At 39.7% G+C, this 27,614-nt stretch overlaps 59 non-coding genes and 1 pseudogene across 59 annotated transcripts; all 60 read left to right on the top strand.

The window, feature by feature from the left end:
* Window positions 1-38: 38 nt before the first annotated feature.
* Window positions 39-157, top strand: LOC146032232 (5S ribosomal RNA). Its single transcript, XR_014457677.1, has one exon. It is a non-coding gene; the product is annotated as a 5S ribosomal RNA (ribosomal RNA).
* Window positions 158-501: 344 nt separating this feature from the next.
* On the top strand, window positions 502-620 carry LOC146027876 (5S ribosomal RNA; annotated as a pseudogene).
* A 342-nt stretch (window positions 621-962) lies between these two features.
* Window positions 963-1,081, top strand: LOC146030741 (5S ribosomal RNA). Its single transcript, XR_014456230.1, has one exon. It is a non-coding gene; the product is annotated as a 5S ribosomal RNA (ribosomal RNA).
* A 345-nt stretch (window positions 1,082-1,426) lies between these two features.
* LOC146030482 (5S ribosomal RNA) lies at window positions 1,427-1,545 on the top strand. Its single transcript, XR_014455975.1, has one exon. It is a non-coding gene; the product is annotated as a 5S ribosomal RNA (ribosomal RNA).
* Window positions 1,546-1,890: 345 nt separating this feature from the next.
* Window positions 1,891-2,009, top strand: LOC146034042 (5S ribosomal RNA). Its single transcript, XR_014459448.1, has one exon. It is a non-coding gene; the product is annotated as a 5S ribosomal RNA (ribosomal RNA).
* Window positions 2,010-2,354: 345 nt separating this feature from the next.
* LOC146032947 (5S ribosomal RNA) lies at window positions 2,355-2,473 on the top strand. Its single transcript, XR_014458357.1, has one exon. It is a non-coding gene; the product is annotated as a 5S ribosomal RNA (ribosomal RNA).
* Window positions 2,474-2,818: 345 nt separating this feature from the next.
* Window positions 2,819-2,937, top strand: LOC146027484 (5S ribosomal RNA). The gene has a single exon (XR_014454884.1). It is a non-coding gene; the product is annotated as a 5S ribosomal RNA (ribosomal RNA).
* Window positions 2,938-3,282: 345 nt separating this feature from the next.
* LOC146031076 (5S ribosomal RNA) lies at window positions 3,283-3,401 on the top strand. The gene has a single exon (XR_014456553.1). It is a non-coding gene; the product is annotated as a 5S ribosomal RNA (ribosomal RNA).
* A 345-nt stretch (window positions 3,402-3,746) lies between these two features.
* LOC146032937 (5S ribosomal RNA) lies at window positions 3,747-3,865 on the top strand. The gene has a single exon (XR_014458347.1). It is a non-coding gene; the product is annotated as a 5S ribosomal RNA (ribosomal RNA).
* A 345-nt stretch (window positions 3,866-4,210) lies between these two features.
* Window positions 4,211-4,329, top strand: LOC146030534 (5S ribosomal RNA). Its single transcript, XR_014456025.1, has one exon. It is a non-coding gene; the product is annotated as a 5S ribosomal RNA (ribosomal RNA).
* A 344-nt stretch (window positions 4,330-4,673) lies between these two features.
* Window positions 4,674-4,792, top strand: LOC146031675 (5S ribosomal RNA). Its single transcript, XR_014457136.1, has one exon. It is a non-coding gene; the product is annotated as a 5S ribosomal RNA (ribosomal RNA).
* Window positions 4,793-5,137: 345 nt separating this feature from the next.
* LOC146031467 (5S ribosomal RNA) lies at window positions 5,138-5,256 on the top strand. Its single transcript, XR_014456934.1, has one exon. It is a non-coding gene; the product is annotated as a 5S ribosomal RNA (ribosomal RNA).
* Window positions 5,257-5,598: 342 nt separating this feature from the next.
* LOC146033278 (5S ribosomal RNA) lies at window positions 5,599-5,717 on the top strand. Its single transcript, XR_014458687.1, has one exon. It is a non-coding gene; the product is annotated as a 5S ribosomal RNA (ribosomal RNA).
* A 345-nt stretch (window positions 5,718-6,062) lies between these two features.
* On the top strand, window positions 6,063-6,181 carry LOC146033841 (5S ribosomal RNA). The gene has a single exon (XR_014459249.1). It is a non-coding gene; the product is annotated as a 5S ribosomal RNA (ribosomal RNA).
* A 345-nt stretch (window positions 6,182-6,526) lies between these two features.
* Window positions 6,527-6,645, top strand: LOC146030533 (5S ribosomal RNA). Its single transcript, XR_014456024.1, has one exon. It is a non-coding gene; the product is annotated as a 5S ribosomal RNA (ribosomal RNA).
* A 345-nt stretch (window positions 6,646-6,990) lies between these two features.
* On the top strand, window positions 6,991-7,109 carry LOC146032946 (5S ribosomal RNA). Its single transcript, XR_014458356.1, has one exon. It is a non-coding gene; the product is annotated as a 5S ribosomal RNA (ribosomal RNA).
* Window positions 7,110-7,454: 345 nt separating this feature from the next.
* LOC146027483 (5S ribosomal RNA) lies at window positions 7,455-7,573 on the top strand. The gene has a single exon (XR_014454883.1). It is a non-coding gene; the product is annotated as a 5S ribosomal RNA (ribosomal RNA).
* A 345-nt stretch (window positions 7,574-7,918) lies between these two features.
* On the top strand, window positions 7,919-8,037 carry LOC146031075 (5S ribosomal RNA). The gene has a single exon (XR_014456552.1). It is a non-coding gene; the product is annotated as a 5S ribosomal RNA (ribosomal RNA).
* A 345-nt stretch (window positions 8,038-8,382) lies between these two features.
* On the top strand, window positions 8,383-8,501 carry LOC146032935 (5S ribosomal RNA). Its single transcript, XR_014458345.1, has one exon. It is a non-coding gene; the product is annotated as a 5S ribosomal RNA (ribosomal RNA).
* Window positions 8,502-8,846: 345 nt separating this feature from the next.
* LOC146030532 (5S ribosomal RNA) lies at window positions 8,847-8,965 on the top strand. Its single transcript, XR_014456023.1, has one exon. It is a non-coding gene; the product is annotated as a 5S ribosomal RNA (ribosomal RNA).
* Window positions 8,966-9,309: 344 nt separating this feature from the next.
* Window positions 9,310-9,428, top strand: LOC146031674 (5S ribosomal RNA). The gene has a single exon (XR_014457135.1). It is a non-coding gene; the product is annotated as a 5S ribosomal RNA (ribosomal RNA).
* A 345-nt stretch (window positions 9,429-9,773) lies between these two features.
* LOC146031465 (5S ribosomal RNA) lies at window positions 9,774-9,892 on the top strand. The gene has a single exon (XR_014456932.1). It is a non-coding gene; the product is annotated as a 5S ribosomal RNA (ribosomal RNA).
* A 342-nt stretch (window positions 9,893-10,234) lies between these two features.
* LOC146031443 (5S ribosomal RNA) lies at window positions 10,235-10,353 on the top strand. The gene has a single exon (XR_014456910.1). It is a non-coding gene; the product is annotated as a 5S ribosomal RNA (ribosomal RNA).
* A 345-nt stretch (window positions 10,354-10,698) lies between these two features.
* Window positions 10,699-10,817, top strand: LOC146033840 (5S ribosomal RNA). The gene has a single exon (XR_014459248.1). It is a non-coding gene; the product is annotated as a 5S ribosomal RNA (ribosomal RNA).
* Window positions 10,818-11,162: 345 nt separating this feature from the next.
* Window positions 11,163-11,281, top strand: LOC146032594 (5S ribosomal RNA). The gene has a single exon (XR_014458021.1). It is a non-coding gene; the product is annotated as a 5S ribosomal RNA (ribosomal RNA).
* A 344-nt stretch (window positions 11,282-11,625) lies between these two features.
* LOC146030827 (5S ribosomal RNA) lies at window positions 11,626-11,744 on the top strand. The gene has a single exon (XR_014456311.1). It is a non-coding gene; the product is annotated as a 5S ribosomal RNA (ribosomal RNA).
* A 345-nt stretch (window positions 11,745-12,089) lies between these two features.
* LOC146033076 (5S ribosomal RNA) lies at window positions 12,090-12,208 on the top strand. The gene has a single exon (XR_014458486.1). It is a non-coding gene; the product is annotated as a 5S ribosomal RNA (ribosomal RNA).
* Window positions 12,209-12,553: 345 nt separating this feature from the next.
* Window positions 12,554-12,672, top strand: LOC146031673 (5S ribosomal RNA). The gene has a single exon (XR_014457134.1). It is a non-coding gene; the product is annotated as a 5S ribosomal RNA (ribosomal RNA).
* Window positions 12,673-13,017: 345 nt separating this feature from the next.
* On the top strand, window positions 13,018-13,136 carry LOC146030884 (5S ribosomal RNA). The gene has a single exon (XR_014456366.1). It is a non-coding gene; the product is annotated as a 5S ribosomal RNA (ribosomal RNA).
* Window positions 13,137-13,393: 257 nt separating this feature from the next.
* Window positions 13,394-13,512, top strand: LOC146030531 (5S ribosomal RNA). Its single transcript, XR_014456021.1, has one exon. It is a non-coding gene; the product is annotated as a 5S ribosomal RNA (ribosomal RNA).
* Window positions 13,513-13,857: 345 nt separating this feature from the next.
* Window positions 13,858-13,976, top strand: LOC146032934 (5S ribosomal RNA). Its single transcript, XR_014458344.1, has one exon. It is a non-coding gene; the product is annotated as a 5S ribosomal RNA (ribosomal RNA).
* Window positions 13,977-14,321: 345 nt separating this feature from the next.
* On the top strand, window positions 14,322-14,440 carry LOC146030530 (5S ribosomal RNA). Its single transcript, XR_014456020.1, has one exon. It is a non-coding gene; the product is annotated as a 5S ribosomal RNA (ribosomal RNA).
* Window positions 14,441-14,784: 344 nt separating this feature from the next.
* On the top strand, window positions 14,785-14,903 carry LOC146031672 (5S ribosomal RNA). Its single transcript, XR_014457133.1, has one exon. It is a non-coding gene; the product is annotated as a 5S ribosomal RNA (ribosomal RNA).
* Window positions 14,904-15,248: 345 nt separating this feature from the next.
* LOC146030939 (5S ribosomal RNA) lies at window positions 15,249-15,367 on the top strand. The gene has a single exon (XR_014456420.1). It is a non-coding gene; the product is annotated as a 5S ribosomal RNA (ribosomal RNA).
* Window positions 15,368-15,709: 342 nt separating this feature from the next.
* On the top strand, window positions 15,710-15,828 carry LOC146033266 (5S ribosomal RNA). Its single transcript, XR_014458675.1, has one exon. It is a non-coding gene; the product is annotated as a 5S ribosomal RNA (ribosomal RNA).
* Window positions 15,829-16,173: 345 nt separating this feature from the next.
* On the top strand, window positions 16,174-16,292 carry LOC146030816 (5S ribosomal RNA). Its single transcript, XR_014456300.1, has one exon. It is a non-coding gene; the product is annotated as a 5S ribosomal RNA (ribosomal RNA).
* Window positions 16,293-16,637: 345 nt separating this feature from the next.
* Window positions 16,638-16,756, top strand: LOC146031865 (5S ribosomal RNA). The gene has a single exon (XR_014457318.1). It is a non-coding gene; the product is annotated as a 5S ribosomal RNA (ribosomal RNA).
* Window positions 16,757-17,101: 345 nt separating this feature from the next.
* Window positions 17,102-17,220, top strand: LOC146031671 (5S ribosomal RNA). Its single transcript, XR_014457132.1, has one exon. It is a non-coding gene; the product is annotated as a 5S ribosomal RNA (ribosomal RNA).
* Window positions 17,221-17,565: 345 nt separating this feature from the next.
* Window positions 17,566-17,684, top strand: LOC146030883 (5S ribosomal RNA). The gene has a single exon (XR_014456365.1). It is a non-coding gene; the product is annotated as a 5S ribosomal RNA (ribosomal RNA).
* Window positions 17,685-18,026: 342 nt separating this feature from the next.
* Window positions 18,027-18,145, top strand: LOC146033254 (5S ribosomal RNA). The gene has a single exon (XR_014458663.1). It is a non-coding gene; the product is annotated as a 5S ribosomal RNA (ribosomal RNA).
* Window positions 18,146-18,490: 345 nt separating this feature from the next.
* On the top strand, window positions 18,491-18,609 carry LOC146032933 (5S ribosomal RNA). The gene has a single exon (XR_014458343.1). It is a non-coding gene; the product is annotated as a 5S ribosomal RNA (ribosomal RNA).
* Window positions 18,610-18,954: 345 nt separating this feature from the next.
* LOC146030528 (5S ribosomal RNA) lies at window positions 18,955-19,073 on the top strand. The gene has a single exon (XR_014456018.1). It is a non-coding gene; the product is annotated as a 5S ribosomal RNA (ribosomal RNA).
* Window positions 19,074-19,418: 345 nt separating this feature from the next.
* LOC146031668 (5S ribosomal RNA) lies at window positions 19,419-19,537 on the top strand. Its single transcript, XR_014457130.1, has one exon. It is a non-coding gene; the product is annotated as a 5S ribosomal RNA (ribosomal RNA).
* Window positions 19,538-19,882: 345 nt separating this feature from the next.
* On the top strand, window positions 19,883-20,001 carry LOC146030882 (5S ribosomal RNA). The gene has a single exon (XR_014456364.1). It is a non-coding gene; the product is annotated as a 5S ribosomal RNA (ribosomal RNA).
* A 342-nt stretch (window positions 20,002-20,343) lies between these two features.
* On the top strand, window positions 20,344-20,462 carry LOC146033448 (5S ribosomal RNA). Its single transcript, XR_014458858.1, has one exon. It is a non-coding gene; the product is annotated as a 5S ribosomal RNA (ribosomal RNA).
* A 345-nt stretch (window positions 20,463-20,807) lies between these two features.
* On the top strand, window positions 20,808-20,926 carry LOC146032931 (5S ribosomal RNA). The gene has a single exon (XR_014458342.1). It is a non-coding gene; the product is annotated as a 5S ribosomal RNA (ribosomal RNA).
* Window positions 20,927-21,271: 345 nt separating this feature from the next.
* On the top strand, window positions 21,272-21,390 carry LOC146030527 (5S ribosomal RNA). Its single transcript, XR_014456017.1, has one exon. It is a non-coding gene; the product is annotated as a 5S ribosomal RNA (ribosomal RNA).
* Window positions 21,391-21,735: 345 nt separating this feature from the next.
* On the top strand, window positions 21,736-21,854 carry LOC146030805 (5S ribosomal RNA). Its single transcript, XR_014456289.1, has one exon. It is a non-coding gene; the product is annotated as a 5S ribosomal RNA (ribosomal RNA).
* A 345-nt stretch (window positions 21,855-22,199) lies between these two features.
* Window positions 22,200-22,318, top strand: LOC146034000 (5S ribosomal RNA). The gene has a single exon (XR_014459409.1). It is a non-coding gene; the product is annotated as a 5S ribosomal RNA (ribosomal RNA).
* A 345-nt stretch (window positions 22,319-22,663) lies between these two features.
* LOC146033045 (5S ribosomal RNA) lies at window positions 22,664-22,782 on the top strand. The gene has a single exon (XR_014458455.1). It is a non-coding gene; the product is annotated as a 5S ribosomal RNA (ribosomal RNA).
* A 345-nt stretch (window positions 22,783-23,127) lies between these two features.
* Window positions 23,128-23,246, top strand: LOC146030394 (5S ribosomal RNA). The gene has a single exon (XR_014455891.1). It is a non-coding gene; the product is annotated as a 5S ribosomal RNA (ribosomal RNA).
* Window positions 23,247-23,591: 345 nt separating this feature from the next.
* On the top strand, window positions 23,592-23,710 carry LOC146034531 (5S ribosomal RNA). The gene has a single exon (XR_014459936.1). It is a non-coding gene; the product is annotated as a 5S ribosomal RNA (ribosomal RNA).
* A 345-nt stretch (window positions 23,711-24,055) lies between these two features.
* Window positions 24,056-24,174, top strand: LOC146032182 (5S ribosomal RNA). Its single transcript, XR_014457626.1, has one exon. It is a non-coding gene; the product is annotated as a 5S ribosomal RNA (ribosomal RNA).
* A 342-nt stretch (window positions 24,175-24,516) lies between these two features.
* LOC146032181 (5S ribosomal RNA) lies at window positions 24,517-24,635 on the top strand. The gene has a single exon (XR_014457625.1). It is a non-coding gene; the product is annotated as a 5S ribosomal RNA (ribosomal RNA).
* A 342-nt stretch (window positions 24,636-24,977) lies between these two features.
* Window positions 24,978-25,096, top strand: LOC146030793 (5S ribosomal RNA). The gene has a single exon (XR_014456278.1). It is a non-coding gene; the product is annotated as a 5S ribosomal RNA (ribosomal RNA).
* Window positions 25,097-25,441: 345 nt separating this feature from the next.
* LOC146033049 (5S ribosomal RNA) lies at window positions 25,442-25,560 on the top strand. Its single transcript, XR_014458460.1, has one exon. It is a non-coding gene; the product is annotated as a 5S ribosomal RNA (ribosomal RNA).
* A 342-nt stretch (window positions 25,561-25,902) lies between these two features.
* On the top strand, window positions 25,903-26,021 carry LOC146032251 (5S ribosomal RNA). Its single transcript, XR_014457695.1, has one exon. It is a non-coding gene; the product is annotated as a 5S ribosomal RNA (ribosomal RNA).
* Window positions 26,022-26,367: 346 nt separating this feature from the next.
* LOC146033242 (5S ribosomal RNA) lies at window positions 26,368-26,486 on the top strand. Its single transcript, XR_014458651.1, has one exon. It is a non-coding gene; the product is annotated as a 5S ribosomal RNA (ribosomal RNA).
* Window positions 26,487-26,831: 345 nt separating this feature from the next.
* On the top strand, window positions 26,832-26,950 carry LOC146031741 (5S ribosomal RNA). Its single transcript, XR_014457199.1, has one exon. It is a non-coding gene; the product is annotated as a 5S ribosomal RNA (ribosomal RNA).
* A 342-nt stretch (window positions 26,951-27,292) lies between these two features.
* LOC146034203 (5S ribosomal RNA) lies at window positions 27,293-27,411 on the top strand. The gene has a single exon (XR_014459609.1). It is a non-coding gene; the product is annotated as a 5S ribosomal RNA (ribosomal RNA).
* The last annotated feature ends 203 nt before the right edge of the window (window positions 27,412-27,614 follow it).

Genomic DNA, 27,614 nt, shown 5'->3' with positions numbered 1-27,614 from the left:
TATAGAAGTAGAAGAGGGCAAAAAAGTGCCTGCATCTCACCTACAGCCATACCACATTGGATACGCCCAATCTCGTCTGATCTTGGAAGCTAAGCAGTGTTGGGCCTGGTTAGTACTTGGGTGGGAGACCACATGGGAACACCAGGTTCTGTAGGTTTTTCCCATTACTGGCAAATTGTTTTTTTCTCTAGCTTTTTAAATTGGAAACTTTTTTCTCTTTATTGCCAGTACAGACATTTGGAAGAGGTCAAACAGACACAATAGCCATCACCTTAAAACTTACCACACTGTTTAGGCCCAATTCCAACTGCTTTTGGCAGATAAACAGTGTTGAGCCTCTTTAGTAGTTTAATTTGAGACCACCTGCTTATATCATGTGTTGTAGGTTTTTTTACATTACCAACACATGATTTTTTTCAGTAAGCCAAAACAGTTAGGACACTTTTTTATTAGCTTACCTGGTTATAGAAGTAGAAGAGGGCAAAAAAGTGCCTGTATCTTACCTACAGCCATACCACATTGGATACGCCCAATCTCGTCTGATCTTGGAAGCTAAGCAGTGTTGTGCCTGGTTAGTACTTGGGTGGGAGACCACATGGGAACACTAGGTGCTGTAGAATTTTTTCCATTACTGGCAAATTGTTTATATTCTCTAGCTATTTAAATTGGAAACTTTTTTTTATTGCCAGTACAGACATTTGGAAGAGGTCAAACAGACACAATAGCCATCACCTAAAAACTTACCACACTGTTTAGGCCCAATTCCAACTGCTTTTGGCAGCTAAACATTGTTGAGCCTCTTTAGTAGTTTAATTTGAGACCACCTGCTTATATCATGTCCTGTATGTCTTTTTACATTACCAACACATGATTTTTTTCAGTAAGCCAAAACAGTTAGGAAACTTTTTTATTAGCTTACCTGGTTATAGAAGTAGAAGAGGGCAAAAAAGTGCCTATATCTCACCTACAGCCATACCACATTGGATACGCCCAATCTCGTCTGATCTTGGAAGCTAAGCAGTGTTGGGCCTGGTAAGTACTTGGGTGGGAGACCACATGGGAACACCAGGTGCTGTAGGTTTTTCCCATTACTGGCAAATTGCTTTTATTCTCTAGCTTTTTAAATTGGAAACTTTTTTCTCTTTATTGCCAGTACAGACATTTGGAAGAGGTCAAACAGACACAATAGCCATCACCTAAAAACTTACCACACTGTTTAGGCCCAATTCCAACTGGTTTTGGCAGCTAAACATTGTTGAGCCTCTTTATTAGTTTTATTTGAGACCACCTGCTAATATCATGTCCTGTAGGTCTTTTTACATTACCAACACATGATTTTTTTCAGTAAGCCAATACAGTTAGGAAACTTTTTTATTAGCTTACCCGGTTATAGAAGTAGAAGAGGGCAAAATAGTGCCTGTATCTCACCTACAGCCATACCACATTGGATACGCCCAATCTCGTCTGATCTTGGAAGCTAAGCAATGTTGGGCCTGGTTAGTACTTGGGTGGGAGACCACATGGGAACACCAGGTGCTGTAGGCTTTTTCCCATTACTGGCAAATTGTTTTTATTCTCTAGCTATTTAAATTGGAAACTTTTTCTTTTTATTGCCGACACAGACATTTGGGAGAGGTTAAACAGACAAAATAGGCATCACCTAAATACTTACCACACTGTTTCGGCCCAATTCCAACTGCTTTTGGCAGCTAAACAGTGTTGAGCCTCTTTAGTAGATTAATTTGAGACCACCTGCTTATATCATGTCCTGTAGGTCTTTTTACATTACCAACACATGATTTTTTTCAGTAAGCCAAAACAGTTAGGAAACTTTTTTATTAGCTTACCTGGTTATAGAAGTAGAAGAGGGCAAAAAAGTGCTTGTATTCCACCTACAGCCATACCACATTGGATACGCCCAATCTCGTCTGATCTTTGAAGCTAAGCAGTGTTGGGCCTAGTTAGTACTTGGGTGGGAGACCACATGGGAACACCAGGTGCTGTAGGTTTTTCCCATTACTGGCAAATTGTTTTAATACTCTAGCTTTTTAAATTGGAAACTTTTTTCTCCTTATTGCCAGTACAGACATTTGGAAGAGGTCAAACAGACACTATAGCCATCACCTAAAAACTTACCACACTGTTTAGGCCCAATTCCAACTGCTTTTGGCAGCTAAACATTGTTGAGCCTCTTTAGTAGTTTAATTTGAGACCACCTGCTAATATCATGTCCTGTAGGTCTTTTTACATTACCAACACATGATTTTTTTCAGTAAGTCAATACAGTTAGGAAACTTTTTTATTAGCTTACCTGGTTATAGAAGTAGAAGAGGGCAAAATAGTGTCGATATCTCACCTCCAGCCATACCACATTGGATACGCCCAATCTCGTCTGATCTTGGAAGCTAAGCAATGTTGGGCCTGGTTAGTACTTGGGTGGGAGACCACATGGGAACACCAGGTGCTGTAGGCTTTTTCCCATTACTGGCAAATTGTTTTTATTCTCTAGCTATTTAAATTGGAAACTTTTTCTTTTTATTGCCGACACAGACATTTGGGAGAGGTCAAACAGACACAATAGGCATCACCTAAAGACTTACCACACTGTTTCGGCCCAATTCCAACTGCTTTTGGCAGCTAAACAGTGTTGAGCTTCTTTAGTAGATTAATTTTAGACCACCTGCTTATAAAATGTCCTGTAGGTTTTTTTACATTACCAACACATGATTTTTTTCAGTAAGCCAAAACAGTTAGGACACTTTTTTATTAGCTTACCTGGTTATAGAAGTAGAAGAGGGCAAAAAAGTGCTTGTTTTTCACCTACAGCCATACCACATTGGATACGCCCAATCTCGTCTGATCTTGGAAGCTAAGCAGTGTTGGGCCTGGTTAGTACTTGGGTGGGAGACCACATAGTAACACCAGGTGATGTAGGTTTTTCCCATTACTGGCAAATTGTTTTTATTCTCTAGCTTTTTAAATTGGAAACTTTTTTCTCTTTATTGCCAGTACAGACATTTGGAAGAGGTCAAACAGACACAATAGCCATCACCTAAAAACTTACCACACTGTTTAGGCCCAATTCCAACTGCTTTTGGCAGCTAAACAGTGTTGAGCCTCTTTAGTAGTTTAATTTGAGACCATCTGCTTATAAAATGTCCTGTAGGTTTTTTTACATTACCAACACATGATTTTTTTCAGTAAGCCAAAACAGTTAGGACACTTTTTTATTAGCTTACCTGGTTATAGAAGTAGAAGAGGGCAAAAAAGTGCCTGTATCTCACCTACAGCCATACCACATTGGATACGCCCAATCTCATCTGATCTTGGAAGCTAAGCAGTGTTGGGCCTGGTTAGTACTTGGGTGGGAGACCACATGGGAACACCAGGTGCTGTAAGTTTTTCCCATTACTGGCAAATTGTTTTTATTCTCTAGCTTTTTAAATTAGAAACTTTTTTCTCTTTATTGCCAGTACAGACATTTGGAAGAGGTCAAACAGACACAATAGCCATCACCTAAAAACTTACCACACTGTTTAGGCCCAATTCCAACTGCTTTTGGCAGCTAAACATTGTTGAGCCTCTTTAGTAGTTTAATTTGAGACCACCTGCTAATATCATGTCCTGTAGGTCTTTTTACATTACCAACACATGATTTTTTTCAGTAAGCCAATACAGTTAGGAAACTTTTTTATTAGCTTACCTGGTTATAGAAGTAGAAGAGGGCAAAATAGTGCCTGTATCACACCTACAGCCATACCACATTGGATACGCCCAATCTCGTCTGATCTTGGAAGCTAAGCGATGTTGGGCCTGCTTAGTACTTGGGTGGGAGACCACATGGGAACACCAGGTGCTGTAGGCTTTTTCCCATTACTGGCAAATTGTTTTTATTCTCTAGCTATTTAAATTGGAAACTTTTTCTTTTTATTGCCGACACAGACATTTGGGAGAGGTCAAACAGACACAATAGGCATCACATAAAGACTTACCACACTGTTTCGGCCCAATTCCAACTGCTTTTGGCAGCTAAACAGTGTTGAGCCTCTTTAGTAGATTAATTTGAGACCACCTGCTTATATCATGTCCTGTAGGTCTTTTTACATTACCAACACATGATTTTTTTCAGTAAGCCAAAACAGTTAGGAAACTTTTTTATTAGCTTACCTGGTTATAGAAGTAGAAGAGGGCAAAAAAGTGCTTGTATCCCACCTACAGCCATACCACATTGGATACGCCCAATCTCGTCTGATCTTGGAAGCTAAGCATTGTTGGGCCTGGTTAGTACTTGGGTGGGAGACCACATGGGAACACCAGGTGCTGTAGGTTTTTCCCATTACTGGCAAATTGTTTTTATTCTCTAGCTTTTTAAATTGGAAACTTTTTCTTTTTATTGCCGACACAGACATTTGGGAGAGGTCAAACAGACACAATAGGCATCACCTAAAGACTTACCACACTGTTTCGGCCCAATTCCAACTGCTTTTGGCAGCTAAACAGTGTTGAGCCTCTTTAGTAGATTAATTTGAGACCACCTGCTTATATCATGTCCTGTAGGTCTTTTTACATTACCAACACATGATTTTTTTCAGTAAGCCAAAACAGTTAGGAAACTTTTTTATTAGCTTACCTGGTTATAGAAGTAGAAGAGGGCAAAAAAGTGCTTGTATTCCACCTACAGCCATACCACATTGGATACGCCCAATCTCGTCTGATCTTGGAGGCTAAGCAGTGTTGGGCCTGGTTAGTACTTGGGTGGGAGACCACATGGGAACACCAGGTGCTGTAGGTTTTTCCCATTACTGGCAAATTGTTTTTATTCTCTAGCTTTTTAAATTGGAAACTTTTTTCTCTTTATTGCCAGTACAGACATTTGGAAGAGGTCAAACAGACACAATAGCCATCACCTAAAAACTTACCACACTGTTTAGGCCCAATTCCAACTGCTTTTGGCAGCTAAACAGTGTTGAGCCTCTTTAGTAGTTTAATTTGAGACCATCTGCTTATAAAATGTCCTGTAGGTTTTTTTACATTACCAACACATGATTTTTTTCAGTAAGCCAAAACAGTTAGGACACTTTTTTATTAGCTTACCTGGTTATAGAAGTAGAAGAGGGCAAAAAAGTGCCTGTATCTCACCTACAGCCATACCACATTGGATACGCCCGATCTCATCTGATCTTGGAAGCTAAGCAGTGTTGGGCCTGGTTAGTACTTGGGTGGGAGACCACATGGGAACACCTGGTGCTGTAGGGTTTTTTCCATTACTGGCAAATTGTTTATATTCTCTAGCTATTTAAATTGGAAACTTTTTTTTATTGCCAGTACAGACATTTGGAAGAGGTCAAACAGACACAATAGCCATCACCTAAAAACTTACCACACTGTTTAGGCCCAATTCCAACTGCTTTTGGCAGCTAAACAGTGTTGAGCCTCTTTAGTAGTTTAATTTGAGACCACCTGCTTATATCATGTCCTGTAGGTTTTTTTACATTACCAACACATGATTTTTTTCAGTAAGCCAAAACAGTTAGGACACTTTTTTATTAGCTTACCTGGTTATAGAAGTAGAAGAGGGCAAAAAAGTGCTTGTATTTCACCTACAGCCATACCACATTGGATACGCCCAATCTCGTCTGATCTTGGAAGCTAAGCAGTGTTGGGCCTGGTTAGTACTTGGGTGGGAGACCACATGGGAACACCAGGTGCTGTAGGTTTTTCCCATTACTGGCAAAATGTTTTTATTCTCTAGCTTTTTAAATTGGAAACTTTTTTCTCTTTATTGCCAGTACAGACATTTGAAAGAGGTCAAACAGACACAATAGCCATCACCTAAAAACTTACCACACTTTTTAGGCCCAATTCCAACTGCTTTTGGCAGCTAAACAGTGTTGAGCCTCTTTAGTAGTTTAATTTGAGACCACCTGCTAATATCATGTCCTGTAGGTCTTTTTACATTACCAACACATGATTTTTTTCAGTAAGCCAATACAGTTAGGAAACTTTTTTATTAGCTTACCTGGTTATAGAAGTAGAAGAGGGCAAAATAGTGCCTGTATCGCACCTACAGCCATACCACATTGGATACGCCCAATCTCGTCTGATCTTGGAAGCTAAGCGATGTTGGACCTGCTTAGTACTTGGGTGGGAGACCACATGGGAACACCAGGTGCTGTAGGCTTTTTCCCATTACTGGCAAATTGTTTTTATTCTCTAGCTATTTAAATTGGAAACTTTTTCTTTTTATTGCCGACACAGACATTTGGGAGAGGTCAAACAGACACAATAGGCATCACATAAAGACTTACCACACTGTTTCGGCCCAATTCCAACTGCTTTTGGCAGCTAAACAGTGTTGAGCCTCTTTAGTAGATTAATTTGAGACCACCTGCTTATATCATGTCCTGTAGGTCTTTTTACATTACCAACACATGATTTTTTTCAGTAAGCCAAAACAGTTAGGAAACTTTTTTATTAGCTTACCTGGTTATAGAAGTAGAAGAGGGCAAAAAAGTGCTTGTATCCCACCTACAGCCATACCACATTGGATACGCCCAATCTCGTCTGATCTTGGAAGCTAAGCATTGTTGGGCCTGGTTAGTACTTGGGTGGGAGACCACATGGGAACACCAGGTGCTGTAGGTTTTTCCCATTACTGGCAAATTGTTTTAATACTCTAGCTTTTTAAATTGGAAACTTTTTTCTCCTTATTGCCAGTACAGACATTTGGAAGAGGTCAAACAGACACTATAGCCATCACCTAAAAACTTACCACACTGTTTAGGCCCAATTCCAACTGCTTTTGGCAGCTAAACATTGTTGAGCCTCTTTAGTAGTTTAATTTGAGACCACCTGCTAATATCATGTCCTGTAGGTCTTTTTACATTACCAACACATGATTTTTTTCAGTAAGTCAATACAGTTAGGAAACTTTTTTATTAGCTTACCTGGTTATAGAAGTAGAAGAGGGCAAAATAGTGTCGATATCTCACCTCCAGCCATACCACATTGGATACGCCCAATCTCGTCTGATCTTGGAAGCTAAGCAATGTTGGGCCTGGTTAGTACTTGGGTGGGAGACCACATGGGAACACCAGGTGCTGTAGGCTTTTTCCCATTACTGGCAAATTGTTTTTATTCTCTAGCTATTTAAATTGGAAACTTTTTCTTTTTATTGCCGACACAGACATTTGGGAGAGGTCAAACAGACACAATAGGCATCACCTAAAGACTTACCACACTGTTTCGGCCCAATTCCAACTGCTTTTGGCAGCTAAACAGTGTTGAGCTTCTTTAGTAGATTAATTTTAGACCACCTGCTTATAAAATGTCCTGTAGGTTTTTTTACATTACCAACACATGATTTTTTTCAGTAAGCCAAAACAGTTAGGACACTTTTTTATTAGCTTACCTGGTTATAGAAGTAGAAGAGGGCAAAAAAGTGCTTGTTTTTCACCTACAGCCATACCACATTGGATACGCCCAATCTCGTCTGATCTTGGAAGCTAAGCAGTGTTGGGCCTGGTTAGTACTTGGGTGGGAGACCACATAGTAACACCAGGTGATGTAGGTTTTTCCCATTACTGGCAAATTGTTTTTATTCTCTAGCTTTTTAAATTGGAAACTTTTTTCTCTTTATTGCCAGTACAGACATTTGGAAGAGGTCAAACAGACACAATAGCCATCACCTAAAAACTTACCACACTGTTTAGGCCCAATTCCAACTGCTTTTGGCAGCTAAACAGTGTTGAGCCTCTTTAGTAGTTTAATTTGAGACCATCTGCTTATAAAATGTCCTGTAGGTTTTTTTACATTACCAACACATGATTTTTTTCAGTAAGCCAAAACAGTTAGGACACTTTTTTATTAGCTTACCTGGTTATAGAAGTAGAAGAGGGCAAAAAAGTGCCTGTATCTCACCTACAGCCATACCACATTGGATACGCCCAATCTCATCTGATCTTGGAAGCTAAGCAGTGTTGGGCCTGGTTAGTACTTGGGTGGGAGACCACATGGGAACACCAGGTGCTGTAAGTTTTTCCCATTACTGGCAAATTGTTTTTATTCTCTAGCTTTTTAAATTAGAAACTTTTTTCTCTTTATTGCCAGTACAGACATTTGGAAGAGGTCAAACAGACACAATAGCCATCACCTAAAAACTTACCACACTGTTTAGGCCCAATTCCAACTGCTTTTGGCAGCTAAACATTGTTGAGCCTCTTTAGTAGTTTAATTTGAGACCACCTGCTAATATCATGTCCTGTAGGTCTTTTTACATTACCAACACATGATTTTTTTCAGTAAGCCAATACAGTTAGGAAACTTTTTTATTAGCTTACCTGGTTATAGAAGTAGAAGAGGGCAAAATAGTGCCTGTATCGCACCTACAGCCATACCACATTGGATACGCCCAATCTCGTCTGATCTTGGAAGCTAAGCGATGTTGGGCCTGCTTAGTACTTGGGTGGGAGACCACATGGGAACACCAGGTGCTGTAGGCTTTTTCCCATTACTGGCAAATTGTTTTTATTCTCTAGCTATTTAAATTGGAAACTTTTTCTTTTTATTGCCGACACAGACATTTGGGAGAGGTCAAACAGACACAATAGGCATCACATAAAGACTTACCACACTGTTTCGGCCCAATTCCAACTGCTTTTGGCAGCTAAACAGTGTTGAGCCTCTTTAGTAGATTAATTTGAGACCACCTGCTTATATCATGTCCTGTAGGTCTTTTTACATTACCAACACATGATTTTTTTCAGTAAGCCAAAACAGTTAGGAAACTTTTTTATTAGCTTACCTGGTTATAGAAGTAGAAGAGGGCAAAAAAGTGCTTGTATCCCACCTACAGCCATACCACATTGGATACGCCCAATCTCGTCTGATCTTGGAAGCTAAGCATTGTTGGGCCTGGTTAGTACTTGGGTGGGAGACCACATGGGAACACCAGGTGCTGTAGGTTTTTCCCATTACTGGCAAATTGTTTTTATTCTCTAGCTTTTTAAATTGGAAACTTTTTCTTTTTATTGCCGACACAGACATTTGGGAGAGGTCAAACAGACACAATAGGCATCACCTAAAGACTTACCACACTGTTTCGGCCCAATTCCAACTGCTTTTGGCAGCTAAACAGTGTTGAGCCTCTTTAGTAGATTAATTTGAGACCACCTGCTTATATCATGTCCTGTAGGTCTTTTTACATTACCAACACATGATTTTTTTCAGTAAGCCAAAACAGTTAGGAAACTTTTTTATTAGCTTACCTGGTTATAGAAGTAGAAGAGGGCAAAAAAGTGCTTGTATTCCACCTACAGCCATACCACATTGGATACGCCCAATCTCGTCTGATCTTGGAGGCTAAGCAGTGTTGGGCCTGGTTAGTACTTGGGTGGGAGACCACATGGGAACACCAGGTGCTGTAGGTTTTTCCCATTACTGGCAAATTGTTTTTATTCTCTAGCTTTTTAAATTGGAAACTTTTTTCTCTTTATTGCCAGTACAGACATTTGGAAGAGGTCAAACAGACACAATAGCCATCACCTAAAAACTTACCACACTGTTTAGGCCCAATTCCAACTGCTTTTGGCAGCTAAACAGTGTTGAGCCTCTTTAGTAGTTTAATTTGAGACCATCTGCTTATAAAATGTCCTGTAGGTTTTTTTACATTACCAACACATGATTTTTTTCAGTAAGCCAAAACAGTTAGGACACTTTTTTATTAGCTTACCTGGTTATAGAAGTAGAAGAGGGCAAAAAAGTGCCTGTATCTCACCTACAGCCATACCACATTGGATACGCCCGATCTCATCTGATCTTGGAAGCTAAGCAGTGTTGGGCCTGGTTAGTACTTGGGTGGGAGACCACATGGGAACACCTGGTGCTGTAGGGTTTTTTCCATTACTGGCAAATTGTTTATATTCTCTAGCTATTTAAATTGGAAACTTTTTTTTATTGCCAGTACAGACATTTGGAAGAGGTCAAACAGACACAATAGCCATCACCTAAAAACTTACCACACTGTTTAGGCCCAATTCCAACTGCTTTTGGCAGCTAAACAGTGTTGAGCCTCTTTAGTAGTTTAATTTGAGACCACCTGCTTATATCATGTCCTGTAGGTTTTTTTACATTACCAACACATGATTTTTTTCAGTAAGCCAAAACAGTTAGGAAACTTTTTTATTAGCTTACCTGGTTATAGAAGTAGAAGAGGGCAAAAAAGTGCTTGTATTTCACCTACAGCCATACCACATTGGATACGCCCAATCTCGTCTGATCTTGGAAGCTAAGCAGCGTTGGGCCTGGTTAGTACTTGGGTGGGAGACCACATGGGAACACCAGGTGCTGTAGGTTTTTCCCATTACTGGCAAAATGTTTTTATTCTCTAGCTTTTTAAATTGGAAACTTTTTTCTCTTTATTGCCAGTACAGACATTTGAAAGAGGTCAAACAGACACAATAGCCATCACCTAAAAACTTACCACACTTTTTAGGCCCAATTCCAACTGCTTTTGGCAGCTAAACAGTGTTGAGCCTCTTTAGTAGTTTAATTTGAGACCACCTGCTAATATCATGTCCTGTAGGTCTTTTTACATTACCAACACATGATTTTTTTCAGTAAGCCAATACAGTTAGGAAACTTTTTTATTAGCTTACCTGGTTATAGAAGTAGAAGAGGGCAAAATAGTGCCTGTATCGCACCTACAGCCATACCACATTGGATACGCCCAATCTCGTCTGATCTTGGAAGCTAAGCGATGTTGGACCTGCTTAGTACTTGGGTGGGAGACCACATGGGAACACCAGGTGCTGTAGGCTTTTTCCCATTACTGGCAAATTGTTTTTATTCTCTAGCTATTTAAATTGGAAACTTTTTCTTTTTATTGCCGACACAGACATTTGGGAGAGGTCAAACAGACACAATAGGCATCACATAAAGACTTACCACACTGTTTCGGCCCAATTCCAACTGCTTTTGGCAGCTAAACAGTGTTGAGCCTCTTTAGTAGATTAATTTGAGACCACCTGCTTATATCATGTCCTGTAGGTCTTTTTACATTACCAACACATGATTTTTTTCAGTAAGCCAAAACAGTTAGGAAACTTTTTTATTAGCTTACCTGGTTATAGAAGTAGAAGAGGGCAAAAAAGTGCTTGTATCCCACCTACAGCCATACCACATTGGATACGCCAAATCTCGTCTGATCTTGGAAGCTAAGCATTGTTGGGCCTGGTTAGTACTTGGGTGGGAGACCACATGGGAACACCAGGTGCTGTAGGTTTTTCCCATTACTGGCAAATTGTTTTTATTCTCTAGCTTTTTAAATTGGAAACTTTTTCTTTTTATTGCCGACACAGACATTTGGAAGAGGTCAAACAGACACAATAGCCATCACCTAAAAACTTACCACACTGTTTAGGCCCAATTCCAACTGCTTTTGGCAGCTAAACAGTGTTGAGCCTCTTTAGTAGTTTAATTTGAGACCACCTGCTTATATCATGTCCTGTAGGTTTTTTTACATTACCAACACATGATTTTTTTCAGTAAGCCAAAACAGTTAGGAAACTTTTTTATTAGCTTACCTGGTTATAGAAGTAGAAGAGGGCAAAAAAGTGCCTGTATCTCACCTACAGCCATACCACATTGGATACGCCCAATCTCATCTGATCTTGGAAGCTAAGCAGTGTTGGGCCTGGTTAGTACTTGGGTGGGAGACCACATGGGAACACCAGGTGCTGTAGGTTTTTCCCATTACTGGCAAATTGTTTTTATTCTCTAGCTTTTTAAATTGGAAACTTTTTTCTCTTTATTGCCAGTACAGACATTTGGAAGAGGTCAAACAGACACAATAGCCATCATCTAAAAACTTACCACACTGTTTATGCCCAATTCCAACTGCTTTTGGCAGCTAAACATTGTTGAGCCTCTTTAGTAGTTTAATTTGAGACCACCTGCTAATATCATTTCCTGTAGGTCTTTTTACATTACCAACACATGATTTTTTTCAGTAAGCCAATACAGTTGGGAAACTTTTTTATTAACTTACCTGGTTATAGAAGTAGAAGAGGGCAAAAAAGTGCTTGTATCTCACCTACAGCCATACCACATTGGATACGCCCAATCTCGTCTGATCTTGGAAGCTAAGCAGTGTTGGGCCTGGTTAGTACTTGGGTGGGAGACCACATGGAAACACCAGGTGCTGTAGGCTTTTTCCCATTACTGGCAAATTGTTTTTATTCTTTAGCTATTTAAATTGGAAACTTTTTCTTTTTATTGCCGACACAGACATTTGGGAGAGGTCAAACAGACACAATAGGCATCACCTAAAGACTTACCACACTGTTTCGGCCCAATTCCAACTGCTTTTGGCAGCTAAACAGTGTTGAGCCTCTTTAGTAGATTCATTTGAGACCACCTGCTTATATCATGTCCAGTAGGTCTTTTTACATTACCAACACATGATTTTTTTCAGTAAGCCAAAACAGTTAGGAAACTTTTTTATTAGCTTACCTGGTTATAGAAGTAGAAGATGGCAAAAAAGTGCTTGTATTCCACCTACAGCCATACCACATTGGATACGCCCAATCTCGTCTGATCTTGGAGGCTAAGCAGTGTTGGGCCTGGTTAGTACTTGGGTGGGAGACCACATGGGAACACCAGGTGCTGTAGGTTTTTCCCATTACTGGCAAATTGTTTTTATTCTCTAGCTTTTTAAATTGGAAACTTTTTTCTCTTTATTGCCAGTACAGACATTTGGAAGAGGTCAAACAGACACAATAGCCATCACCTAAAAACTTACCACACTGTTTAGGCCCAATTCCAACTGCTTTTGGCAGCTAAACAGTGTTGAGCCTCTTTAGTAGTTTAATTTGAGACCATCTGCTTATAAAATGTCCTGTAGGTTTTTTTACATTACCAACACATGATTTTTTTCAGTAAGCCAAAACAGTTAGGACACTTTTTTATTAGCTTACCTGGTTATAGAAGTAGAAGAGGGCAAAAAAGTGCCTGTATCTCACCTACAGCCATACCACATTGGATACGCCCAATCTCATCTGATCTTGGAAGCTAAGCAGTGTTGGGCCTGGTTAGTACTTGGGTGGGAGACCACATGGGAACACCTGGTGCTGTAGGATTTTTTCCATTACTGGCAAATTGTTTATATTCTCTAGCTATTTAAATTGGAAACTTTTTTTTATTGCCAGTACAGACATTTGGAAGAGGTCAAACAGACACAATAGCCATCACCTAAAAACTTACCACACTGTTTAGGCCCAATTCCAACTGCTTTTGGCAGCTAAACAGTGTTGAGCCTCTTTAAACAGTTAGGAACCTTTTTTATTAGCTTACCTGGTTATAGAAGTAGAAGAGGGCAAAAAAGTGCTTGTATCCCACCTACAGCCATACCACATTGGATACGCCCAATCTCGTCTGATCTTGGAAGCTAAGCATTGTTGGGCCTGGTTAGTACTTGGGTGGGAGACCACATGGGAACACCAGGTGCTGTAGGTTTTTCCCATTACTGGCAAAATGTTTTTATTCTCTAGCTTTTTAAATTGGAAACTTTTTTCTCTTTATTGCCAGTACAGACATTTGAAAGAGGTCAAACAGACACAATAGCCATCACCTAAAAACTTACCACACTTTTTAGGCCCAATTCCAACTGCTTTTGGCAGCTAAACAGTGTTGAGCCTCTTTAGTAGTTTAATTTGAGACCACCTGCTAATATCATGTCCTGTAGGTCTTTTTACATTACCAACACATGATTTTTTTCAGTAAGCCAATACAGTTAGGAAACTTTTTTATTAGCTTACCTGGTTATAGAAGTAGAAGAGGGCAAAATAGTGCCTGTATCGCACCTACAGCCATACCACATTGGATACGCCCAATCTCGTCTGATCTTGGAAGCTAAGCGATGTTGGGCCTGCTTAGTACTTGGGTGGGAGACCACATGGGAACACCAGGTGCTGTAGGCTTTTTCCCATTACTGGCAAATTGTTTTTATTCTCTAGCTATTTAAATTGGAAACTTTTTCTTTTTATTGCCGACACAGACATTTGGGAGAGGTCAAACAGACACAATAGGCATCACATAAAGACTTACCACACTGTTTCGGCCCAATTCCAACTGCTTTTGGCAGCTAAACAGTGTTGAGCCTCTTTAGTAGATTAATTTGAGACCACCTGCTTATATCATGTCCTGTAGGTCTTTTTACATTACCAACACATGATTTTTTTCAGTAAGCCAAAACAGTTAGGAAACTTTTTTATTAGCTTACCTGGTTATAGAAGTAGAAGAGGGCAAAAAAGTGCTTGTATCCCACCTACAGCCATACCACATTGGATACGCCCAATCTCGTCTGATCTTGGAAGCTAAGCATTGTTGGGCCTGGTTAGTACTTGGGTGGGAGACCACATGGGAACACCAGGTGCTGTAGGTTTTTCCCATTACTGGCAAATTGTTTTTATTCTCTAGCTTTTTAAATTGGAAACTTTTTCTTTTTATTGCCGACACAGACATTTGGGAGAGGTCAAACAGACACAATAGGCATCACCTAAAGACTTACCACACTGTTTCGGCCCAATTCCAACTGCTTTTGGCAGCTAAACAGTGTTGAGCCTCTTTAGTAGATTAATTTGAGACCACCTGCTTATATCATGTCCTGTAGGTCTTTTTACATTACCAACACATGATTTTTTTCAGTAAGCCAAAACAGTTAGGAAACTTTTTTATTAGCTTACCTGGTTATAGAAGTAGAAGAGGGCAAAAAAGTGCTTGTATTCCACCTACAGCCATACCACATTGGATACGCCCAATCTCGTCTGATCTTGGAGGCTAAGCAGTGTTGGGCCTGGTTAGTACTTGGGTGGGAGACCACATGGGAACACCAGGTGCTGTAGGTTTTTCCCATTACTGGCAAATTGTTTTTATTCTCTAGCTTTTTAAATTGGAAACTTTTTTCTCTTTATTGCCAGTACAGACATTTGGAAGAGGTCAAACAGACACAATAGCCATCACCTAAAAACTTACCACACTGTTTAGGCCCAATTCCAACTGCTTTTGGCAGCTAAACAGTGTTGAGCCTCTTTAGTAGTTTAATTTGAGACCATCTGCTTATAAAATGTCCTGTAGGTTTTTTTACATTACCAACACATGATTTTTTTCAGTAAGCCAAAACAGTTAGGACACTTTTTTATTAGCTTACCTGGTTATAGAAGTAGAAGAGGGCAAAAAAGTGCCTGTATCTCACCTACAGCCATACCACATTGGATACGCCCAATCTCATCTGATCTTGGAAGCTAAGCAGTGTTGGGCCTGGTTAGTACTTGGGTGGGAGACCACATGGGAACACCTGGTGCTGTAGGGTTTTTTCCATTACTGGCAAATTGTTTATATTCTCTAGCTATTTAAATTGGAAACTTTTTTTTATTGCCAGTACAGACATTTGGAAGAGGTCAAACAGACACAATAGCCATCACCTAAAAACTTACCACACTGTTTAGGCCCAATTCCAACTGCTTTTGGCAGCTAAACAGTGTTGAGCCTCTTTAGTAGTTTAATTTGAGACCACCTGCTTATATCATGTCCTGTAGGTTTTTTTACATTACCAACACATGATTTTTTTCAGTAAGCCAAAACAGTTAGGACACTTTTTTATTAGCTTACCTGGTTATAGAAGTAGAAGAGGGCAAAAAAGTGCTTGTATTTCACCTACAGCCATACCACATTGGATACGCCCAATCTCGTCTGATCTTGGAAGCTAAGCAGTGTTGGGCCTGGTTAGTACTTGGGTGGGAGACCACATGGGAACACCAGGTGCTGTAGGTTTTTCCCATTACTGGCAAAATGTTTTTATTCTCTAGCTTTTTAAATTGGAAACTTTTTTCTCTTTATTGCCAGTACAGACATTTGAAAGAGGTCAAACAGACACAATAGCCATCACCTAAAAACTTACCACACTGTTTAGGCCCAATTCCAACTGCTTTTGGCAGCTAAACAGTGTTGAGCCTCTTTAGTAGTTTAATTTGAGACCACCTGCTTATATCATGTCCTGTAGGTTTTTTTACATTACCAACACATGATTTTTTTCAGTAAGCCAAAACAGTTAGGACACTTTTTTATTAGCTTACCTGGTTATAGAAGTAGAAGAGGGCAAAAAAGTGCCTGTATCTCACCTACAGCCATACCACATTGGATACGCCCAATCTCATCTGATCTTGGAAGCTAAGCAGTGTTGGGCCTGGTTAGTACTTGGGTGGGAGACCACATGGGAACACCAGGTGCTGTAGGTTTTTCCCATTACTGGCAAATTGTTTTTATTCTCTAGCTTTTTAAATTGGAAACTTTTTTCTCTTTATTGCCAGTACAGACATTTGGAAGAGGTCAAACAGACACAATAGCCATCATCTAAAAACTTACCACACTGTTTATGCCCAATTCCAACTGCTTTTGGCAGCTAAACATTGTTGAGCCTCTTTAGTAGTTTAATTTGAGACCACCTGCTAATATCATTTCCTGTAGGTCTTTTTACATTACCAACACATGATTTTTTTCAGTAAGCCAATACAGTTGGGAAACTTTTTTATTAACTTACCTGGTTATAGAAGTAGAAGAGGGCAAAAAAGTGCTTGTATCTCACCTACAGCCATACCACATTGGATACGCCCAATCTCGTCTGATCTTGGAAGCTAAGCAGTGTTGGGCCTGGTTAGTACTTGGGTGGGAGACCACATGGGAACGCCAGGTGCTGTAGGCTTTTTCCCATTACTGGCAAATTGTTTTTATTCTTTAGCTATTTAAATTGGAAACTTTTTCTTTTTATTGCCGACACAGACATTTGGGAGAGGTCAAACAGACACAATAGGCATCACCTAAAGACTTACCACACTGTTTCGGCCCAATTCCAACTGCTTTTGGCAGCTAAACAGTGTTGAGCCTCTTTAGTAGATTCATTTGAGACCACCTGCTTATATCATGTCCAGTAGGTCTTTTTACATTACCAACACATGATTTTTTTCAGTAAGCCAAAACAGTTAGGAAACTTTTTTATTAGCTTACCTGGTTATAGAAGTAGAAGATGGCAAAAAAGTGCTTGTATTCCACCTACAGCCATACCACATTGGATACGCCCAATCTCGTCTGATCTTGGAGGCTAAGCAGTGTTGGGCCTGGTTAGTACTTGGGTGGGAGACCACATGGGAACACCAGGTGCTGTAGGTTTTTCCCATTACTGGCAAATTGTTTTTATTCTCTAGCTTTTTAAATTGGAAACTTTTTTCTCTTTATTGCCAGTACAGACATTTGGAAGAGGTCAAACAGACACAATAGCCATCACCTAAAAACTTACCACACTGTTTAGGCCCAATTCCAACTGCTTTTGGCAGCTAAACAGTGTTGAGCCTCTTTAGTAGTTTAATTTGAGACCATCTGCTTATAAAATGTCCTGTAGGTTTTTTTACATTACCAACACATGATTTTTTTCAGTAAGCCAAAACAGTTAGGACACTTTTTTATTAGCTTACCTGGTTATAGAAGTAGAAGAGGGCAAAAAAGTGCCTGTATCTCACCTACAGCCATACCACATTGGATACGCCCAATCTCATCTGATCTTGGAAGCTAAGCAGTGTTGGGCCTGGTTAGTACTTGGGTGGGAGACCACATGGGAACACCTGGTGCTGTAGGATTTTTTCCATTACTGGCAAATTGTTTATATTCTCTAGCTATTTAAATTGGAAACTTTTTTTTATTGCCAGTACAGACATTTGGAAGAGGTCAAACAGACACAATAGCCATCACCTAAAAACTTACCACACTGTTTAGGCCCAATTCCAACTGCTTTTGGCAGCTAAACAGTGTTGAGCCTCTTTAGTAGTTTAATTTGAGACCACCTGCTTATATCATGTCCTGTAGGTTTTTTTACATTACCAACACATGATTTTTTTCAGTAAGCCAAAACAGTTAGGACACTTTTTTATTAGCTTACCTGGTTATAGAAGTAGAAGAGGGCAAAAAAGTGCTTGTATTTCACCTACAGCCATACCACATTGGATACGCCCAATCTCGTCTGATCTTGGAAGCTAAGCAGTGTTGGGCCTGGTTAGTACTTGGGTGGGAGACCACATGGGAACACCAGGTGCTGTAGGTTTTTCCCATTACTAGCAAAATGTTTTTATTCTCTAGCTTTTTAAATTGGAAACTTTTTTCTCTTTATTGCCAGTACAGACATTTGAAAAAGGTCAAACAGACACAATAGCCATCACCTAAAAACTTACCACACTTTTTAGGCCCAATTCCAACTGCTTTTGGCAGCTAAACAGTGTTGAGCCTCTTTAGTAGTTTAATTTGAGACCACCTGCTAATATCATGTCCTGTAGGTCTTTTTACATTACCAACACATGATTTTTTTCAGTAAGCCAATACAGTTAGGAAACTTTTTTATTAGCTTACTTGGTTATAGAAGTAGAAGAGGGCAAAATAGTGCCTGTATCGCACCTACAGCCATACCACATTGGATACGCCCAATCTCGTCTGATCTTGGAAGCTAAGCGATGTTGGGCCTGCTTAGTACTTGGGTGGGAGACCACATGGGAACACCAGGTGCTGTAGGCTTTTTCCCATTACTGGCAAATTGTTTTTATTCTCTAGCTATTTAAATTGGAAACTTTTTCTTTTTATTGCCGACACAGACATTTGGGAGAGGTCAAACAGACACAATAGGCATCACATAAAGACTTACCACACTGTTTCGGCCCAATTCCAACTGCTTTTGGCAGCTAAACAGTGTTGAGCCTCTTTAGTAGATTAATTTGAGACCACCTGCTTATATCATGTCCTGTAGGTCTTTTTACATTACCAACACATGATTTTTTTCAGTAAGCCAAAACAGTTAGGAAACTTTTTTATTAGCTTACCTGGTTATAGAAGTAGAAGAGGGCAAAAAAGTGCTTGTATCCCACCTACAGCCATACCACATTGGATACGCCCAATCTCGTCTGATCTTGGAAGCTAAGCATTGTTGGGCCTGGTTAGTACTTGGGTGGGAGACCACATGGGAACACCAGGTGCTGTAGGTTTTTCCCATTATTGGCAAATTGTTTTTATTCTCTAGCTTTTTAAATTGGAAACTTTTTTCTTTTTATTGCCGACACAGACATTTGGGAGAGGTCAAACAGACACAATAGGCATCACCTAAAGACTTACCACACTGTTTCGGCCCAATTCCAACTGCTTTTGGCAGCTAAACAGTGTTGAGCCTCTTTAGTAGATTAATTTGAGACCACCTGCTTATATCATGTCCTGTAGGTCTTTTTACATTACCAACACATGATTTTTTTCAGTAAGCCAAAACAGTTAGGAAACTTTTTTATTAGCTTACCTGGTTATAGAAGTAGAAGAGGGCAAAAAAGTGCTTGTATTCCACCTACAGCCATACCACATTGGATACGCCCAATCTCGTCTGATCTTGGAGGCTAAGCAGTGTTGGGCCTGGTTAGTACTTGGGTGGGAGACCACATGGGAACACCAGGTGCTGTAGGTTTTTCCCATTACTGGCAAATTGTTTTTATTCTCTAGCTTTTTAAATTGGAAACTTTTTTCTCTTTATTGCCAGTACAGACATTTGGAAGAGGTCAAACAGACACAATAGCCATCACCTAAAAACTTACCACACTGTTTAGGCCCAATTCCAACTGCTTTTGGCAGCTAAACAGTGTTGAGCCTCTTTAGTAGTTTAATTTGAGACCATCTGCTTATAAAATGTCCTGTAGGTTTTTTTACATTACCAACACATGATTTTTTTCAGTAAGCCAAAACAGTTAGGACACTTTTTTATTAGCTTACCTGGTTATAGAAGTAGAAGAGGGCAAAAAAGTGCCTGTATCTCACCTACAGCCATACCACATTGGATACGCCCAATCTCATCTGATCTTGGAAGCTAAGCAGTGTTGGGCCTGGTTAGTACTTGGGTGGGAGACCACATGGGAACACCTGGTGCTGTAGGATTTTTTCCATTACTGGCAAATTGTTTATATTCTCTAGCTATTTAAATTGGAAACTTTTTTTTATTGCCAGTACAGACATTTGGAAGAGGTCAAACAGACACAATAGCCATCACCTAAAAACTTACCACACTGTTTAGGCCCAATTCCAACTGCTTTTGGCAGCTAAACAGTGTTGAGCCTCTTTAGTAGTTTAATTTGAGACCACCTGCTTATATCATGTCCTGTAGGTTTTTTTACATTACCAACACATGATTTTTTTCAGTAAGCCAAAACAGTTAGGACACTTTTTTATTAGCTTACCTGGTTATAGAAGTAGAAGAGGGCAAAAAAGTGCTTGTATTTCACCTACAGCCATACCACATTGGATACGCCCAATCTCGTCTGATCTTGGAAGCTAAGTAGTGTTAGGCCTGGTTAGTACTTGGGTGGGAGACCACATGGGAACACCAGGTGCTGTAGGTTTTTCCCATTACTGGCAAAATGTTTTTATTCTCTAGCTTTTTAAATTGGAAACTTTTTTCTCTTTATTGCCAGTACAGACATTTGAAAGAGGTCAAACAGACACAATAGCCATCACCTAAAAACTTACCACACTGTTTAGGCCCAATTCCAACTGCTTTTGGCAGCTAAACAGTGTTGAGCCTCTTTAGTAGTTTAATTTGAGACCACCTGCTAATATCATGTCCTGTAGGTCTTTTTACATTACCAACACATGATTTTTTTCAGTAAGCCAATACAGTTAGGAAACTTTTTTATTAGCTTACCTGGTTATAGAAGTAGAAGAGGGCAAAATAGTGCCTGTATCTCACCTACAGCCATACCACATTGGATACGCCCAATCTCGTCTGATCTTGGAAGCTAAGCGATGTTGGGCCTGCTTAGTACTTGGGTGGGAGACCACATGGGAACACCAGGTGCTGTAGGCTTTTTCCCATTACTGGCAAATTGTTTTTATTCTCTAGCTATTTAAATTGGAAACTTTTTCTTTTTATTGCCGACACAGACATTTGGGAGAGGTCAAACAGACACAATAGGCATCACATAAAGACTTACCACACTGTTTCGGCCCAATTCCAACTGCTTTTGGCAGCTAAACAGTGTTGAGCCTCTTTAGTAGATTAATTTGAGACCACCTGCTTATATCATGTCCTGTAGGTCTTTTTACATTACCAACACATGATTTTTTTCAGTAAGCCAAAACAGTTAGGAAACTTTTTTATTAGCTTACCTGGTTATAGAAGTAGAAGAGGGCAAAAAAGTGCTTGTATCCCACCTACAGCCATACCACATTGGATACGCCCAATCTCGTCTGATCTTGGAAGCTAAGCATTGTTGGGCCTGGTTAGTACTTGGGTGGGAGACCACATGGGAACACCAGGTGCTGTAGGTTTTTCCCATTACTGGCAAATTGTTTTTATTCTCTAGCTTTTTAAATTGGAAACTTTTTTCTCTTTATTGCCAGTACAGACATTTGGAAGAGGTCAAACAGACACAATAGCCATCACCTAAAAACTTACCACACTGTTTAGGCCCAATTCCAACTGCTTTTGGCAGCTAAACAGTGTTGAGCCTCTTTAGTAGTTTAATTTGAGACCATCTGCTTATAAAATGTCCTGTAGGTTTTTTTACATTACCAACACATGATTTTTTTCAGTAAGCCAAAACAGTTAGGACACTTTTTTATTAGCTTACCTGGTTATAGAAGTAGAAGAGGGCAAAAAAGTGCCTATATCTCACCTACAGCCATACCACATTGGATACGCCCAATCTCATCTGATCTTGGAAGCTAAGCAGTGTTGGGCCTGGTTAGTACTTGGGTGGGAGACCACATGGGAACACCAGGTGCTGTAGGTTTTTCCCATTACTGGCAAATTGTTTTTATTCTCTAGCTTTTTAAATTGGAAACTTTTTTCTCTTTATTGCCAGTACAGACATTTAAAAGAGGTCAAACAGACACAATAGCCATCACCTAAAAACTTACCACACTGTTTAGGCCCAATTCCAACTGCTTTTGGCAGCTAAACAGTGTTGAGCCTCTTTAGTAGTTTAATTTGAGACCACCTGCTAATATCATGTCCTGTAGGTCTTTTTACATTACCAACACATGATTTTTTTCAGTAAGCCAATACAGTTGGGAAACTTTTTTATTAACTTACCTGGTTATAGAAGTAGAAGAGGGCAAAAAAGTGCCTGTATCTCACCTACAGCCATACCACATTGGATACGCCCAATCTCGTCTGATCTTGGAAGCTAAGCAGTGTTGGGCCTGGTTAGTACTTGGGTGGGAGACTACATGGGATCACCAGGTGCTGTAGGTTTTTCCCATTACTGGCAAATTGTTTTTATTCTCTAGCTTTTTAAATTGGAAACTTTTTTCTCTTTATTGCCAGTACAGACATTTGGAAGAGGTCAAACAGACACAATAGCCATCACCTAAAAACTTACCACACTGTTTAGGCCCAATTCCAACTGCTTTTGGCAGCTAAACATTGTTGAGCCTCTTTAGTAGTTTTATTTGAGACCACCTGCTAATATCATGTCCTGTAGGTCTTTTTACATTACCAACACATGATTTTTTTCAGTAAGCCAATACAGTTAGGAAACTTTTTTATTAGCTTACCTGGTTATAGAAGTAGAAGAGGGCAAAATAGTGCCTGTATCTCACCTACAGCCATACCACATTGGATACGCCCAATCTCGTCTGATCTTGGAAGCTAAGCAATGTTGGGCCTGGTTAGTACTTGGGTGGCAGACCACATGGGAACACCAGGTGCTGTAGGCGTTTTCCCATTACTGGCAAATTGTTTTTATTCTCTAGCTATTTAAATTGGAAACTTTTTCTTTTTATTGCCGACACAGACATTTGGGAGAGGTCAAAGAGACACAATAGGCATCACCTAAAGACTTACCACACTGTTTCGGCCCAATTCCAACTGCTTTTGGCAGCTAAACAGTGTTGAGCCTCTTTAGTAGATTAATTTGAGACCACCTGCTTATATCATGTCCTGTAGGTCTTTTTACATTACCAACACATGATTTTTTTCAGTAAGCCAAAACAGTTAGGAAACTTTTTTATTAGCTTACCTGGTTATAGAAGTAGAAGATGGCAAAAAAGTGCTTGTATTCCACCTACAGCCATACCACATTGGATACGCCCAATCTCGTCTGATCTTGGAAGCTAAGCAGTGTTGGGCCTGTTTAGTACTTGGGTGGGAGACCACATGGGAACAACAGGTGCTGTAGGTTTTTCCCATTACTGGCAAATTGTTTTTATTCTCTAGCTTTTTAAATTGGAAACTTTTTTCTCTTTATTGCCAGTACAGACATTTGGAAGAGGTCAAACAGACACAATAGCCATCACCTAAAAACTTACCACACTGTTTAGGCCCAATTCCAACTGCTTTTGGCAGATAAACAGTGTTGAGCATCTTTAGTAGTTTAATTTGAGACCATCTGCTTATAAAATGTCCTGTAGGTTTTTTTACATTACCAACACATGATTTTTTTCAGTAAGCCAAAACAGTTAGGACACTTTTTTATTAGCTTACCTGGTTATAGAAGTAGAAGAGGGCAAAAAAGTGCCTGTATCTCACCTACAGCCATACCACATTAGATACGCCCAATCTCATCTGATCTTGGAAGCTAAGCAGTGTTGGGCCTGGTTAGTGCTTGGGTGGGAGACCACATGGGAACACTAGGTGCTGTAGGTTTTTCCCATTAATGGCAAATTGTTTTTATTCTCTAGCTTTTTAAATTGGAAACTATTTTCTCTTTATTGCCAGTACAGACATTTGGAAGAGGTCAAACAGACACAATAGCCATCATCTAAAAACTTACCACACTGTTTATGCCCAATTCCAACTGCTTTTGGCAGCTAAACATTGTTGAGCCTCTTTAGTAGTTTAATTTGAGACCACCTGCTAATATCATGTCCTGTAGGTCTTTTTACATTACCAACACATGATTTTTTTCAGTAAGCCAATACAGTTAGGAAACTTTTTTATTAGCTTACCTGGTTATAGAAGTAGAAGAGGGCAAAATAGTGCTTGTATTTCACTTACAGCCATACCACATTGGATACGCCCAATCTCGTCTGATCTTGGAAGCTAAGCAGTGTTGGGCCTGGTTAGTACTTGGGTGGGAGACCACATGGGAACACCTGGTGCTGTAGGATTTTTTCCATTACTGGCAAATTGTTTATATTCTCTAGCTATTTAAATTGGAAACTTTTTTTTATTGCCAGTACAGACATTTGGAAGAGGTCAAACAGACACAATAGCCATCACCTAAAAACTTACCACACTGTTTTGGCCCAATTCCAACTGCTTTTGGCAGCTAAACATTGTTGAGCCTCTTTAGTAGTTTAATTTGAGACCACCTGCTAATATCATGTCCTGTAGGTCTTTTTACATTACCAACACATGATTTTTTTCAGTAAGCCAATACAGTTAGGAAACTTTTTTATTAGCTTACCTGGTTATAGAAGTAGAAGAGGGCAAAATAGTGCTTGTATTTCACTTACAGCCATACCACATTGGATACGCCCAATCTCGTCTGATCTTGGAAGCTAAGCAGTGTTGGGCCTGGTTAGTACTTGGGTGGGAGACCACATGGGAACACCTGGTGCTGTAGGATTTTTTCCATTACTGGCAAATTGTTTATATTCTCTAGCTATTTAAATTGGAAACTTTTTTTTATTGCCAGTACAGACATTTGGAAGAGGTCAAACAGACACAATAGCCATCACCTAAAAACTTACCACACTGTTTAGGCCCAATTCCAACTTCTTTTGGCAGCTAAACAGTGTTGAGCCTCTTTAGTAGTTTAATTTGAGACCACCTGCTTATATCATGTCCTGTAGGTTTTTTTACATTACCAACACATGATTTTTTTCAGTAAGCCAAAACAGTTAGGACACTTTTTTATTAGCTTACCTGGTTATAGAAGTAGAAGAGGGCAAAAAAGTGCTTGTATTTCACCTACAGCCATACCACATTGGATACGCCCAATCTCATCTGATCTTGGAAGCTAAGCAGTGTTGGGCCTGGTTAGTACTTGGGTGGGAGACCACATGGGAACACCAGGTGCTGTAGGTTTTTCCCATTACTGGCAAAATGTTTTTATTCTCTAGCTTTTTAAATTGGAAACTTTTTTCTCTTTATTGCCAGTACAGACATTTGAAAGAGGTCAAACAGACACAATAGCCATCACCTAAAAACTTACCACACTGTTTAGGCCCAATTCCAACTGCTTTTGGCAGCTAAACAGTGTTGAGCCTCTTTAGTAGTTTAATTTGAGACCACATGCTAATATCATGTCCTGTAGGTCTTTTTACATTACCAACACATGATTTTTTTCAGTAAGCCAAAACAGTTAGGAAACTTTTTTATTAACTTACCTGGTTATAGAAGTAGAAGAGGGCAAAAAAGTGCCTGTATCTCACCTACAGCCATACCACATTAGATACAACCAATCTCGTCTGATCTTGGAAGCTAAGCAGTGTTGGGCCTGGTTAGTACTTGGGTGGGAGACCACATGGGAACACCAGGTGCTGTAGGTTTTTTCTTATTACTGGCAAATTGTTTTTATTCTCTAGCTATTTAAATTGGAAACTTTTTTTTATTGCCAGTACAGACATTTGGAAGAGGTCAAACAGACACAATAGCCATCACCTAAAAACTTACCACACTGTTTAGGCCCAATTCCAACTGCTTTTGGCAGCTAAACATTGTTGAGCCTCTTTTGTAGTTTAATTTGAAACCACCTGCTTATATCATGTCCTGTAGGTCTTTTTACATTACCAACACATGATTTTTTTCAGTAAGCCAATACAGTTAGGAAACTTTTTTATTAGCTTACCTGGTTATAGAAGTAGAAGAGGGCAAAATAGTGCCTGTATCTCACCTACAGCCATACCACATTGGATACGCCCAATCTCGTCTGATCTTGGAAGCTAAGCAATGTTGGGCTTGGTTAGTACCTCGGTGGGAGACCACATGGGAACACCAGGTGCTGTAGGCTTTTTCCAATTACTGGCAAATTGTTTTTATTCTCTAGCTTTTTAAATTGGAAATTTTTTTCTCTTTATTGCCAGTACAGACATTTGAAAGAGGTCAAACAGACACAATAGCCATCACCTAAAAACTTACCACACTGTTTAGGCCCAATTCCAACTGCTTTTGGCAGCTAAACAGTGTTGAGCCTCTTTAGTAGTTTAATTTGAGACTACCTGCTTATATCATGTCCTGTAGGTCTTTTTACATTACCAACACATGATTTTTTTTAGTAATCCAAAACATTTAGGACACTTTTTTATTAGCTTACCTGGTTATAGAAGTAGAAGAGTGCAAAAAAGTGCCTGTATCTCACCTACAGCCATACCACATTGGATACGCCCAATCTCGTCTGATCTTGGAAGCTAAGCAGTGTTGGGCCTGGTTAGTACTTGGGTGGGAGACCACATGGGAACACCAGGTGCTGTAGGTTTTTCCCATTACTGGCAAATTGTTTTTATTCTCTAGCTTTTTAAATTGGAAACTTTTTTCTCTTTATTGCCAGTACAGACATTTGAAAGAGGTCAAACAGCCACAATAGCCATCACCTAAAAACTTACCACACTGTTTAGGCCCAATTCCAACTGCTTTTGGCAGCTTAACAGTGTTGAGCCTCTTTAGTAGTTTAATTTGAGACCACCTGCTAATATCATGTCCTGTAGGTCTTTTTACATTACCAACACATGATTTTTTTCAGTAAGCCAATACAGTTGGGAAACTTTTTTATTAACTTACCTGGTTATAGAAGTAGAAGAGAGCAAAAAAGTGCCTGTATCTCACCTACAGCCATACCACATTAGATACGCCCAATCTCGTCTGATCTTGGAAGCTAAGCAGTGTTGGGCCTGGTTAGTACTTGGGTGGGAGACCACATGGGAACACCAGGTGCTGTAGGTTTTTTCTTATTACTGGCAAAGTGTTTTTATTCTCTAGCTATTTAAATTGGAAACTTTTTTTTATTGCCAGTACAGACATTTGGAAGAGGTCAAACAGACACAATAGCCATCAGCTAAAAACTTACCACACTGTTTAGGCCCAATTCCAACTGCTTTTGGCAGCTAAACAGTGTTGAGCCTCTTTAGTAGTTTAATTTGAGACCACCTGCTTATATCATGTCCTGTAGGTCTTTTTACATTACCAACACATGATTTTTTTCAGTAAGCCAATACAGTTAGGAAACTTTTTTATTAGCTTACCTGGTTATAGAAGTAGAAGAGGGCAAAAAAGTGCCTGTATCACACCTACAGCCTTACCACATTGGATACGTCCAATTTCGTCTGATCTTGGAAGCTAAGCAGTGTTGGGCCTGGTTAGTACTTGGGTGGGAGACCACATGGGAACACCAGGTGCTGTAGGTTTTTCCCATTACTGGCAAATTGTTTTTATTCTCTAGCTTTTTAAATTGGAAACTTTTTTCTCTTTATTGCCAGTACATACATTTGGAAGAGGTCAAACAGACACAATAGCCATCACCTAAAAACTTACCACACTGTTTAGGCCCAATTCCAACTGCTTTTGGCAGCTAAACATTGTTGAGCTTCTTTAGTAGTTTTATTTGAGA

This window comes from Crinia signifera, chromosome 8 (assembly GCF_055691185.1).
Source record: "Crinia signifera chromosome 8, ASM5569118v1, whole genome shotgun sequence".
Taxonomy (NCBI): Eukaryota; Metazoa; Chordata; class Amphibia; order Anura; family Myobatrachidae; genus Crinia; species Crinia signifera.
Note: the sequence above shows the minus strand (reverse complement) of the source record. Positions and strands in the feature narration are given on the sequence as shown.